Source organism: Hylobates moloch, unplaced genomic scaffold (genome assembly GCF_009828535.3).
Source record: "Hylobates moloch isolate HMO894 unplaced genomic scaffold, HMol_V3 SCAFFOLD_8, whole genome shotgun sequence".
NCBI classification, from domain to species: domain Eukaryota; kingdom Metazoa; phylum Chordata; class Mammalia; order Primates; family Hylobatidae; genus Hylobates; species Hylobates moloch.
In genome coordinates this window covers 4,825,708-4,840,497 of record NW_026652283.1, presented here as the reverse complement: position 1 = coordinate 4,840,497, position 14,790 = coordinate 4,825,708, and positions in this window count along the sequence as shown.

Sequence of the window (14,790 nt, the reverse complement as noted above, 5' to 3'; positions counted from 1 at the left end):
ATATATATACTACAAAATCACACACACACACACACACACACACACACACACACACACACACACACCACACACACACACACACACACACACACACACACACACACACACACACACGGGTTCTTCTGCAGGAAAATGAGAATGGGCAAGACGTCCCTGGTATTTCATTCCAACTTAATGATTCCAGTAATCTAATTCTTTGGAAATCAATAGCTGAACCTCAATTTGGGTCAAAAGGAGATCTTCCTAAGAGACTATGAGATTGTTTTTAATAGCTATAGGTAGTGGAGGAAACCCTTGACATTGTCATCAACTCAAATTTTCCTGTCACTAAGGCTGCTGCTCCAAAATGGCATTTTAAGAGTCTTAAAATAAGCATCCATTTGAACAAGTATCCAAAATCAGCAAGATTCTCAGAGCTCGTTGGGTCTCTGAGTTTATTTTATGATAATAACATAGTGTCTCCATTGCATATTTTTGCTGGCATAACCTTTGGCAACATCTTCTTCATTCATCATGACTTGTGTCTGCAGTTGCCGGTGGATAGGGTTTTGGCTTTGATCAATGGGTTCTTTCTGCAAAGGGGGCATTGTTGGTCAAGGTGTCTTTGCACATCTGGAACATATTTTTTTTTTTCTTGAGACCAGAAGACTTTACTATCAGAACATTGGAATAATATCATCAGGTGGAAGCAGTGGCTCACACCTGTAATCCCTGCACTTTGGGAGGCCATGGTGGGAGGAGCGCTTGAGGCCAGGAGTTGAAGACCTGCCTGGGCAAATAGCAGGACCCCGTCTCTACAGAAAAAAAAAAAAATTACGTAGCTGGGCATAGTGATGCAGCCCTGTAGTGCTAGCTACTTTGGAGGCTGAGGTGGGAGGATCGCTTGAGCCCAAGAGTTCAAGGCTGCAGTGAGCCGTGTTGGTACCACTGCACTCCACTCTAGGCAACAGAGCAATACCTTATCTTAAAAAAAAAAAAAATTCTGTGAATAGGCTTCAAAAATCTTTGGGCATAGAAAACTTTGCACAGACCTATAAAATCAGCATTCATCCCAACACACTGAGATCCACTTTAGAATTTACAACACCTACTATATTAGTGTCCCTGCCCCCGCCTTACCCAATCTGGCTGGCATATCAGAGTTGGATTCATGTTCCTGAAGTTCTGAGCAAACCTTTTGCTTGATTAAGAATATCGCTGGGTAGAGAATAAAACAGTGGTTACCAGCTGTGGGAGTGGGAGGGAGAAAAATAAAGAGATATGTGTCTGAGAACACAAAGTAGCAGCATGTAGGATGGACAAGTATAGAGGTCTAATTACACATGAGGACCGTAGGTAATAAAATTGTGCTGTATGAGGGATTTCTGCTACACGTGAGTAGATTTTAGCTGCTCTTGACACAAAAAACGGGTTGGAGTAACTCAGTGAGATGACAGATTTGCTAATTTGCTTCACTATAGTAACCATTTTACTATCTATATGTAACTCTTAACGTCATGCTGTACACCTTAAATATACACGATAACAGTATTTAAAGGAGTATTTCTGTCATCTCCCACTTTTTGAGGTTCCATCTATCCAGTCTTATTCCCCCTTCTGCTGAGCCGTCTCCACATATTCCATCATTCAGGTGGGTCCCCTGACTCTCCCACTCTCACACCATCTTCACCTTCACTCCCCTCCTTTGCTCCTGTGCTCAGACAGGGACAGGCCCTGGCCGAGGACTTCCTTGATCCGTCCTTCCTCTGCACCTCTCCACCTCCTACACAGACCCCTGTTGTTCTCGTTATCGCTGCTGGATTGCCTTGTCTAGTTCTTAGTTATTATTCTTATCAGTGCCTGGGAAGCACTAGTCTGCAGAAGAATGAGGTAAATACTGACCACTTCTTGTCTTCTCTTTTCCCATCCCCACTCCCATCCAGCAACCACTATTAAATGTTTGAATTCTTTATTTTAATCCTTGCTGCATATCCCATTTTACTTATGAAGAAAGTAAGATTCAGGAAAGTAAATAAACTTCTCCACTCAGTTGCAGCAGAGCTGAGATTCAAATCCAGGAATATCTGGCTCCAAAACAATTCTACTTTACTACTTTTTGATGATAATAGAATTTTACTCCCCCTATCCTTTCTCTTCTCCTTCTTTCCAAGAACTCCTAGTAGATGATTTCGTTATTTCAGACGAAACGTGGTATAGAAGAAAAAGGTAGGATTTGGAACTGTATAGACCTGAATTGGAATTACACCTTCAAGACTTACAAGTGAACTGGCTTTGGGCAAATGACTTAGCCTGCCTGCCTTTTGGTTTTCTTATCTCCTAAAATGAGGTCACAGTGCCCTAGAACCCAGTACAAGGCCTGGTATGTTATAGACATCCAACAAATACATGTTCATTAATTTCTCCCTCTTTCTTTCCCTTATTATTTTTGCCTTCTGTCTCTCATTTTCTCTTTTTAATTATTAGCTTTAATTCTAGCTCAGGCTGATCAAAATATAAAGTGCTATTAGGGAACAATTTGGGAAATTTGAAAACTGAATTTTTTAATATAGTAGAATGATTGTAACTTTTTACATATGATAATGGTATGATAGCTAAGGTTTTTATTTTTAGAGATGCTTGCAGAAATATTCATGGATGCAGCTGGGCGTGGTGGCCCACACATGTAATCCCAGCACTTTGGGAGGCCAAGGCAGGCGGATCACTTGAGATCAGGAGATCTAGACTATCCTGGCTAACAAGGTGAAACCCCATCTCTACTATAAATACAAAAAAAAAAAAAAAAAAGATTAGCAGGGCGTGGTGGCGGGCGCATGTAGTCCCAGCTACTCGGGAGGCTGAGGCAGGAGAATGGCGTGAACCCGGGAGGCGGAGCTTGCAGTGAGCTGAGATCGCACCACTGCATTCCAGCCTGGGCGACAGAGCGAGACTCTGTCTCAATAATAAGAAGAAATATTCATGGACGCAATAATATAATGTCTAGGATTTGCCTCCATAAAACCCAGTGAGGTTGGGGGTTGGGAAACAAAAGACAATATGGATGAGAGTGAATGAGATTGGCTTTGAGTTGGTAGGTGTTGAAGTTGAGCAGTGAGTGCCTTAGGATTTCTTATGCTACGTCTCTACTTCTGCGTATGTTTCAAAATTTCCCAAACGGAACATTTTCTAAAGTGTCCAGTGTAGAAGGCTCAAGCCTTCGGTATCTTCCCCCACCCTCACCGAAGTCCCCAATCCTCCCCTGGTAACATTCTGGGCAGCTTTCCTCCTTGCTTCCCCAGCACCTCCTGGGCTATTTCAGACTCCGTGCCAGCGGAGCACCACACTGCCTCAGCCCCCGCAGTTGGCACTTGGACAAAAATCTTTTCCTGACCCCAGATGGCATTGCAGCTTCCTCAGTCTGATCCTGTCAGCTTATTTTTTCCAGGCACCTGATTCCTGGATGTGGCAGCAATAAAACCAACCGAGATTGTTTGACTGGCCCCCTCTGGAGCAGGTATTTCCCATTCCGATGCTGTCAGCCATCTGAGCATGCTGCTTCCAAGAGCTCCGAAATAACAGCCTGGTAAGAATTTCACAGACTGCAGTGCGTGCTTTTAGACTTGTGGCCAGGGTGTTCCTGAGGGATGAAGAGCCACTGGGGTAGAAGATAGACTAATATTAGTGATTATTAATTGCATGCCGATGCAAATCAACAATTTTAGGGATTGCATTTTACTGGGAAGCTGGCATGAGCAAAGGAAAGAAAGCAAAGAGGAAGAACACATGGGGTTTCTTTGCTCTGCCGTTTGTCGCACCATATGGACTCTTTAGGTTAAATGCATATAGCAACTCCAGTTTCATTGAAATAAAAAGATAAAGAGCTGAGTTATTGCCGTCTTGGTTATTTCATAAGAAACGAACGAAAAATGGTCAGCGAGGTAGGTCAGGCCATGTCTGCATGGAGGGCTGGACTTGAGACCTCACTGGGTGGTTCCCAGGTAGCGCTCCAGGAAAGACCTCTGAGGCTGTGGGAGTCTTCTGTGCTGTCCTAAATCTAGAGGGTGGATTAGGCGCAAAGCCCCTCCCATTGGGCTGTGGTTTACTTCTCAGGTCAGGTTGCAAGGAAAAATCAAAATGTCAGACTTGGAGAATGAGCATTCCAATTATTTTTTCTAAGGCAGAAATCCACCCTTATTTCCAATGCTATGCGTCGCTTCGTACTTTCAAAGTACTTCCGGTCTGTCTCATTGCAGCCTCATGATCCGTGAGGTTAAGGCAGGTTTTATTATCCCTATCTGACACTTGGGGAACAACTAAGGCCAAGAGACATGACGAGAACTGACTTGCCTAAAGCCACACAAGTCTGTTGCTTTCTAGTCTATGTTTTTCTTCCCCACGTTAACATGCGTTATTATGTTCAAGAGCCATCAGGATCTTCAAGGAAATGGGTTGGGGAGAGTGGCTTAGTAACAGGCAAAGTAGGTTCTAGTGGGCCCCACCACTGGGATCTCTCACCTATCAAAATCAGTCATCTACCACTGATACTCACATGGGACAAAGATGCCAACAATAATAGCAATGGCCTAGGGAACTCTGTCCCTCTGCAGTGCTGAATGGAGCACACACCTTCCTCTCAGCCAGAGAGCACTTGTCCTCTCGTGCAATAAAGCTTCACTGACAACCCAACATGTTTTCCAGCACTGGGCTGGTAATTTCTGTGCTTCTTCATTAATCTAGGTGCATTGTTCCTCCTCCAGACTTTCCTCCCCACTTCCCTTTCTTCTTCCCTTCCTTTATATCTTTAGTTAACACATATTCAGTACCTGTTTTCTGCCAGGCACTAGGCTGAGCCATGGGCATACTGAAAATATTTTTCACCTGTGAACCAAAATATATTCATGTCCACCTTTGTCACTGTCTCCTTCCTGGAACATCCACTTCTCTCTTCCCTGTGAATCCACTGCTTGCTTCACCGAACAATTCGGACCACTCCATTCCCCAGCAGAGCCCTGCACTGAGGATGACAGGTGAAACTATTACTCACCTTGGGGTGAGTAAAAGGACTAAGACAAGGAGTTCTTTCATGTTGTTTTCCTAACTCCAGGATCATTGATCTGTGTAGCCTTAGGTGAGTTCCTTAAACTTTCTGAATCTCAGTGTCACCCACTGTAAAATGGAGATGATAAAAACTGCCCGATTTATATGTAAATAATCATCGATGTTAAAGCCAATTGAAAAGTACAGAGTAGAGTATGTAGTCACTGGTTTAATGTTTATGGTGTTTTATTAAATGTAATTTACTAATCTGGGCACAAGATAGGATATAAAACTATGCTCTTAAAGATTTATAATATAGTTTGGGAAGAAAGATTTCACCAATTACACCAGTACAAGGCCATGAAAGGTGCTAGGGAAGTTTAGGGAAGGAAGAAATAAATTCCGACTGGGGAGCTCAGAGACGGCATCATGAAGGGCGTGGCCTGTGAGCTGGACAATGTGAGGCAAATGCGTCTGAGACACGCATTTTGGAGGGAGGAGATGAAAAGACAATGTGTGCAGAAGGAACACTGTGAACAAATGTCTGGGTTTAGGGAAGGGGGTGTCGTGCAAGCCCCTGAGTGCCATGTAGTTTAGTTTGGCTGAAGTGTAAGGGTTCATCATGGAGAGTAATCCAAGATAAACCTAGACATGTGGATTTGCAATGGATTGTCAAATGTTGGGTTTCAAAATTTAGACTTTATTTGAGAAGCCATCTAGAGCCATGGAAGCTATATGAATACGGAGTGTTCAAATACAAGGATGCACTTTTGGAAGATTCCTTAAGCAGCAAAATAAGAATGGACTAGAGATGACATTACAGAGGTGCAGGTTACAAAGTGCTGTGACAGTCATTTGCTCCAAATAAGCTGTATCAACATCTGTAACTTCTTGTGATAGGTCCCCTTTCTCTGCACCATTTCACAAGTCTCGGGGCTTGCCTTGGCACATGGTGAGGATCTGCTGGTCCTAACTGGTTGATGGCTGAGTTCCGGTTCTGTGTGTATGCACTGAAGCCCAGTGCAGCAGCTGTCTAAGGTGTCATCTAAGGATTGAAAGGAGAGGCCAACCACATTTAAGCTAAAGGTGCTTTTCTCTTCCCTCCACCTTTTCTGCTCAGGTTTGACTCTCAGAGGCTTGCAGCTTCACTCACAAATAGAGATGGCAGGGACAGCTGCCAGAGAGCACATCTGGCAGGGCCCTGAGCACATGTTCTAACCACCGGGATGCAAAGCCCAACATGCTGACTGGCATCTGAGCTTCAATGCTGAGCCTTCCCTCCTGTTCTTCTATAACAGGACCTGCTGGGCTCATTGCAAATTGGACATAATAAAAACTGCCCTATTTACATATAAGACCACATAAGGTTGTGAGTGTTACAGCATTCCACTAGCAAGGAATGAATAGCGTGGAGGCTTAGCTACAAATCTTCTTTCTCAATGGGAGACTTCAGAGAATAGGAGCGTTCACAGATCAACACGTTTATTGTTTGCTTGTTTGTTACACTGGGGAAAGGAAATGGTACCTATAAACATTAGAGGACCACAAGTCAATGACTAGTGACATAAAATAACCATCCACTTTATGTGCTGGACCCAGCAAACTACAGATTTTTTTTCAGCCCTTGTGTTATGACTCATTATGAGGATCCCAAGTATATTCAAGGCATCTCAACACTATGGGTTTCCTCACTCCTTGATCAAATTTTTTACTGAAAGGGGAGGATGAGGAGCACAGGAAACCATGAACTGGAGAGACTAACTGGTGAAGTGCACAAAGACATGGGAGTGATTTTAAAATAAGAGTAACAGCTACCATTTATTGAGCCCCTTTTGTGTATCAAATATTGTGTAGGACACTTAACAAATGTGACTTCCCTGAATATTTATAACATTCCATTTTAAAGACAGACAAACAAAGGCTCAGGGAACTTGGCCGTCATTCTATTTAATATTATATTAGAAAATGTATGTTAAAGGGAGAAATTACACCATAAATATCATGTAATAGGAGCGACAACATTTCTGCAATATTTTATTTGCAAAGCTGTTTCACATGCAATGAACCATATTCACAGGAGAAAAAAAAGAAGAGAAGAACTAGGAAATTAGATCACAGGAGAATTAGGATGTGCTAAGAAATTTCCATGTGCCAGGCACATGTACTATCTTGTCTAATTTCTGGATGTTATTGCCTCCGCTTTGCAGGGGAATGAATAAGCTCAAGCTTGGTAGAGTTAAGTAACCTAAGCAACACTTATAGTTCATAGTGACAGAATCAGGATGAAAATTAATACTGAATTTAATTAGAGGTGAGATAGATTGGGCCAGAGATGGGAGAGACACACTTTTCATTGCAATGAGTTGCTGAGTATTGTGGTTTTACACATCAACCCAGTATTTATTTAGAACCTACTATTTGGCTCAAAAGGGTTGCTGAGTTCAACATCCGTATCTCCAGGTTGTTAGAGTGAAATACTCATGTAGAGCATTTTAAATCAATAACATCTACTTCTTCATTCGCTATTATAAGGCATTTACTGAACACTTATGTGCTAGACCAAGTACTTAGCTTTAGGGATAAAGACATTCAGGATGTCTGCTGTGTCCTAAAGGGGCTCACAGTCCCATAGGCCTATATTCTAGCACTCTAACAGTATATACTAGTACTCACTGTTTTGTGGAAATACTCAGGAGAAAAATCCATGCTTTGATCCAGACTAGTGAGGCATTGCTGTTGCCCATCTGAAGGATGGATCAGAGAATTTTCAAAGTGAAGGATCTATCTGGAGTTGTAGGAACTCAGAGTGAAAAAAGTCCCAGGGTAGAATAGTGGAAAAAGACAAAATAAAACCTAGAGCTAGATAAGGTTTCAAAGTCACTAGGTCCTACACTGGTATTATATCCATCTTTTGATGCTCAGGCAGTGCCCGGAATCATTCAGACTCAGGTGCGCAGGCAGAAGCAAGGATGAGATCCAAGCATGTCTCCAACTGGACCTCAGTTTCTTACCCATTAGAGTGCACTGTTCTGACCTCCACCCCATTCCCTCCTCTCCCAGTAGTCTAGGACAATGTATTAGAGGACATTCAGAAAAGATCACCAGTAGAGGCAGGAAGAAGAATTGTACTCAGCAAATGAGAAGCTCCACTGATTGATACATAGAGCAGGTTTGCCAATTGCATGGCCCAGGGTCACCCTCAAGGCCAGACTCCAGGGAGCTAAATATGAGAGGGTGTTAAGATCCTGCTGATCCTTCTCCTTCCTCTTCAGCCACTCTACTAGTACACTTGGCAGTCCTACCTGTCATCTGGGCAAGCCGACCATCAATCCTATTAATAAGTTTCATAGCTCTTTGAGTTTCCACTTCTCTGGGTCAGATCATTTCAATTTATCAGCAATACATCTTGTTGCATGGTTTCTATCAATGTCTGTCTTTTGCGGTTGCTCTCCTTTGCTCTCCTTTCATTTTGAGTACCCATTTCGAAATGTCTTGCACAGATCCACACATACACGATACTCTGGAGGTAATCTATTTAGTATTGGTACTCTCCTCTATTTCCATAATCAAGTTATTTCAGGCTTCAAAGCAATTCTTCTTCATGATATCAGGCTTGTGCATTTTAGACTGACTGTCCGTAGATTTTCCCTTCTATTCAATTTCATTTTGGAACCCACAAGGCTGCAATGTAAAGAAATTAGGTTAGACAGAAGGAAAAATGTTTCAGAGAGAAAAGATTTTTCATACCTGGAATGGGTGTTTAGCTAGTGATGTTCTTTCTTCATCTGGTTGTTACAAAGAAAATGGATCTGTCTCCATGCCCCAGTGTTGGGGATGGCCATGGGGACATGTGGCAGGATCAGATGACTTGTGGACCTTTCCTCCACTGATAAGAAATGCTAAGATAGCATCAAACTATCATCATTTACAGCATGATATTCCAACAAAGCAAAAACAGAGGGAAATGAATCATCTTGCAAGAAAAAAGAAAAAGCTCCCAAAAGAACAAAACATATCAAGAATCTGGAGAAGAAGGAATGTGTGTTCCCCGGTTAGACTGCAGAGACTGCAACACTTCGCGTTTTCTTTACATTGTTCTTCCTTCTAGGAGACGTGGTGCACCGCCCACAAGACACCAGCTCATTTATCTTCTTGTGGTTGTATTTTCTTATGGGAAGGACATTTCAAGGGATATTGTAAGAGAACACATAGCTTCAAATCACTCCTTCCTCCCCACCTGCTACATTATCCCTTTCAATCCAAGACTGATAACACGAAAATGAAACCATGGACATAAAATACCTTTCTTTGTGTTTTACCCCCATTTTCCCTCTGTAAAATTTTTCTGCTCTCTTTTCTTAGTGGACTCAATCCCATAATTGGTTGCCTTGGCTCTGTTTTACAGCACCTACCTTAGTCTAAAACAGATTCACAATATCCTCTGGCTACAGAATACAGAGTGCAGTAGCTTCCCCTGTTAGATATGAGCCCCAGTGGGGCGGGAGTTCGGAATGGAGGATGGTATGGGGAAGCGTTCTGCTGCAATGCAGGTAAGCTCATTCTGCTCATATCATGTGGCAGATGTGGCCAGGCAGTCCAAGTGATGTCTTCCATATAGCCCTACTCCTTCCAGGAAGTGAGCTGCCCCAGGCCTGCTGGTGAAGATTCCCAACACCTGCTTGGAGCCATGCCTTAAGTTTTGCCACTAGAGATTTTTTCCGTTTTAAGATTTAGTAATGGAATGTTAAAAATACGTAAAAATGTAATGAAATAATATAATAGACACTAAAATCAAACATTTTATGATATTCACTTCAAACATCCTCTCCAAAGAACATTGAGTTCTGCAGAATCTCTGCCTTCCATGTCTTTCCCTCTGTCCCCAGACATACCACTACCGTGAAAGGTTTCTATCATTCCTAAGCATGTCTTTATGCATTTGCTGTTTTATGGTATCATGCTGTACATATCAGTTTGCAACTTGCTTTTCTAAACTCAGTGTGTTTTGGTAATTGAGATGTATCACTGTTGATACAGGCCGATTTCATTCATTTCTTTCATCTGCTCTATAGTATTTCATTTACTAAACTATATTCACCATTTGTTGTGGATTAGACATAAATACTATTGGTTTGTGTGCTGCTCTTATATCCAGTAACCTCGATGAATACTTATTATTTATAATTGTTGGTCTACAGATTATTTTTATCTTCTATACTGGCAGTTATCTCATCTGTAATAATGAGAAACTTGTTCTTCCCTTCCAATCCTTCTTCCTTCCTTCTTTCCTTATATCCTTCCTTCCTTACATCCTTCCTTCCTTCCTTTCTTTCTTCTTTCTTTCTTTCTTTTCCTTGTGTAAACATCACTTTTAATAGAAGTGGGAATAGCAAGCATCCTTGTCTTGTTTCTAACTTTCAAGATAATGCTTATTAGATCAGACCTTTAAGTAAGATTTTGCTGTGAATTTTTGGTGGCCACTCTCTATCAAGTGAAAGAAATTCTGTTCAATTCTTAGTTTGCTAAGGTTTTTTTTTTTTAAATCAAGAATGAGTGTTGAATTTTTAAAATACTGTTTCTATATCTCTGAGATGCTAATAGCTTATTACTCTAATGTTGTCAATTACATTAGTAATGCTTTCAATAAACGATTCTTAAATTCCTAGGATATGTAATCCCAGTATTTTGGGAGGCTGAGGCGGGCAGATCACGAGGTCAGGAGATCAAGACCATGGTGAAACCCCATCTCTACTAAAAATACAAAAAATTAGCTGGGCGTGGTGGTGGGTGCCTGTAGTCCCAGCTACTCGGGAGGCTGAGGCAGAAGAACGGCATGAACCTGGGAGGCGGAGCTTGCAGTGAACCGAGATCGCGTCACTGCACTCCAGCCTGGGCGACAGAGTGAGACTCTGTCTCAAAAAAAAAAAAAAAAAAAAAAAATTCCCAGGACAAATTCAACTCAGTCACAATGTATTTTTTAATACATTGATGGATTTGGCTTGAGAATATTTTATTCAGGCCATTTGCATCTATTTATAAGTGAAATTAGTCTATAATTTGCCCATCTTATAACTTAGCTGATTTTGATATCAAGGGTGCACAATTCTCCCTGTTTGTTCTCTGAGGAGATTTATATAGGATATGAATTATTTCTTCATTGCATCTTTGGTAGAATTCAATGTACAACTATCTGAGTATGGTGTTTTGCTGTTTACTTGCTTCATAGGTAACTTTTTAACTACTGATGCACTTTAATAGTTTTAGATCTACTAGTGTGATCTATTGTTTTATTTACTCAGTCTTGATAAGTGATATTAATATTTTGCCTAGATTTTCAAATGTATTGTCATACATTTAATTATAGTTATCTCATAGTGTTAAAATCTATACTGTACCTGGAATTAATTCTCAGTTATCATTTCTATGATTTTGTATTTATGTGCTCTTTTATTTCATCAATATTGCCTAAGGATTGCCTATTTTGTTGCTTATTTCAAATAACCAACTTTTTTAGTCATTTCTTTGTATATTTTCTTGTTTTTTTTCATTTTACTCTTATCTTTATTATTTTCTCTTCCTACTTCCATTAGATTACTCATTGTTCTTTTATAATTTCTTGAGCTGGACTCTTATTTCATTAATTTCAGCATTTTTACATATTTCTTATATACATGATGGTAGAATAAAAGGAAATTCTGAGGAGCACTTCTTCTAAATGTGTACTACTTATTCCATAATAAAATATGTCTTGGATCTAAATATAATAACTACCACATCAAACTTAATAGTTCATGGGTGGTATTCCTTATAAAATGACAAGTAGTCAATTAAAAACAAAAGTCAATCAATTTGCACCTGCTACCTGAAAGGAAGTTGTGATTTAACAGATCTGGAACTTTTTTGAAAAAAGTCAACCAATTTAAAGAAAAATAAAAATTATAGTAAATTTGGCTATTGTTCCATGTTTGATTGAAAAGACCAAACTCTCTAATTTTGGAGTGCCAGATGCTACACACTTACATTGGGCAAAGGTTGCTAACCATGTTATTCAAATCTTCTCTATGTGATTATTTGTTGCCTTCTTGATCTATTAGTTTTTAGAAAGGTATGTTTAAATGTATTTGCCAACTTCTCCTTATAATGCTGGCAATAGTTGCATTATATAGTTTTAGTTTGAATTGTTAGGTATAGTTCAGCCCAGAATTATTATATATTATTCATTAATTACTCCTTTAGTAATTAAAGAATGACTCTTTATCGCCAAAACTGTCCTCCTCTCAGATCTTTTCTGGCTAGTATTCATATGGCCATCCTGGATTTCTCTTGGTTAGTATTCGCTCGGCATGCATTTTCCACCCCTTCATTTTCAACCTTGCTCTGCTGTAGACATTCTTCTTTCGATCACATTAGGCTGTTCTTTTTCTCGTTCATTCTCCTCCACCAAGGTCTTGGGTTCTGTAATGCTAGTGTGGCCACATCACAAATATATCCAAATATCCAGATTGAAACTGGAAGCTTTAAGAGAAGTTTCAATGCTCATGAAAGCTGTTAGAGCCCCCAGTCTGCATCCGGAGATGGGGGATTTTACAGCGTGAGTGTTGCAGACACCCGCCAGCCCGCAAGTCCATGCACAGCTAGTGTTTGATGGCCAAGAGAGATCCTGGCTGTAAAGCTTAAGCACATGCAGTGCTTCTGCCTACTGATATTTATAGTTTCATGTAGGTGGGGAGGGTGCTCCTCGGAACACAGAGAAAAGGTCTCAGCCCCAGGAAACCAATGTAAACCACTGTGTGGTTGATCGAGCACCTTCTTCCAGAAGATGCTCGAGAGATTTTCTCCCAGGTCTCAATTGCTGATCACAGTGCTGGAGATTGAGGCAGAGGATCTCTAGCAATGAGGGGACTGACCCCAACCCCTGCCGAAGCTGATGATCTGCTTGTGCATTTGGTCTCTGCACATTGCTCTTCATTCAATGAGCAGACAGAAATCTTTGCTTTGCTTTTTCTAAAACATCCAGAAAACATTAAGGGTCCTGAGTCTACAGGCAAGATCCTACCTTCCTGTCTTGGATCCACAAAAGAAAAAAATAAACCATATTCCATAGGACAGGAAATGTCCAGGTGGAATGAAGATGGGGAGTGCCTCCAATGGCAGGAGGGAGCAGTGACTCAACTCTTCAGGAGCAGCCCTGCCAGTGAGGGTCGAGGAATGCTGACTGGACATTGGTTTCTAGCCGTGGGTCCTAGGGGGCAATGGTCCCCAGAAAGCATGCCCAGGAAGGTGGTGTGTGTGTAGGGAGGGGTGGGCACCATGGTTTGAGCCCTGGATCTACTTTTTTTCTATTCAGTCCTCAATTTCTTCGTCTGTAAACAAGAGAAGTACACCAAATCAGAATTTTCCAAAATGCATTCATGTGGCATCACTTTGACATTTTTTTTTACATATCCATGTGCCAACCTTAATGTCATCATCATTTCTCTTCAAATTGACTTTGTTTTACTTACTACTTGCCTTGTCTTAATCAATACCATTTGTAGACTAATGGCTTTGATGCTGTAGTTGTATATTCTTTCTAAGCTACATTTAATTAAACACCCAAGTAATACATCAGGTCCTCAAATAGTGTTGTTTCATTCTATGTTGCTTCCCTATAAAGTTGATGAGAAAAAAAAAAAATACTTCCCAGAAAGGAAGTCTGTGTGGAGTCTGAATGTTCTTCCCACGTCTGCATGGGTTTTCTCTGGGCACTCCGGTTTCCTCCCACATCCCAAAGCTGTACCTGTTAGGTGAACTGGTGTGTCCACACGGTCCCAGCATGACTGCATGTGTGAATGTACCCTGCACTGGGCCAGTCCTGCCTGGCACCCTGAGCTCTTGAAAGCTCTGGCCACCTGTGACACATAGCTGGAATAACTGGGTAAATAACTATCTTACTTGTTTTTATTAATCTTTGTTAATTATATGACTAGCTGACATTTATTTCAATGTTTAATATTAGAAGTGTTTGGATCTTTACTTAGAAATTTGTTGATTCCTTTGAAACCAGAAATATACTGTAGGAACTTCAGTCTTGTTTATATCAATTATTCTTAAAGGTGCAGTTTCCAGGAACCTACCGATGACGATGACGGTAAGTGATGACTTACTGTATACATGTTTGAAGTTTGTGTAGCTCCTGGAATCTCCTAGCATACCATCAGTGATACAATATATCACGTTTGGTAATTGTTGAATAGTCCAAAGTCCCTTCCACTTCCACAGCGTCTGTGTTTTCATGAAATAAGCTTTGAATGATATCCCCAAGACCCCAAAGAAATCAGGAAGGAGGACTAGAGGAATATCGAGCGATGGACTCCAAGATCTATAATAGATGTCCTTTGCTTCTCCGGTCCATCATTTTTGTTTGTTTCCTGGAAACTCTGTGCAGAGAAGGCTCCAGGTTGCTGAAAGCACAATCTAAGAGATCCAAAGATCACACTTGCAGTTCCAAACCAGGTTTATAAATAGTCCATCCAAACTAAACATAAAACCATAACCAAAACAGGTGCGGAAATTTGGAGAGCTCAATTTGGTTAATATGTGGGTTTGGTGGCAACATTCATCACTATCAGATTACACATTGCTGTGTGTTCTTCCCACTCCAAATGGTACTAATCCTGGACTCTATTTGATGTTGATATTCAACAAATTAAGAGTTTGTATTTTACTCTTCCTTCATGGAGCAGAAATGTCATCCTTACCTTCAGAGAAGTGCTCTGTGGGCCTTTCACTTACAGA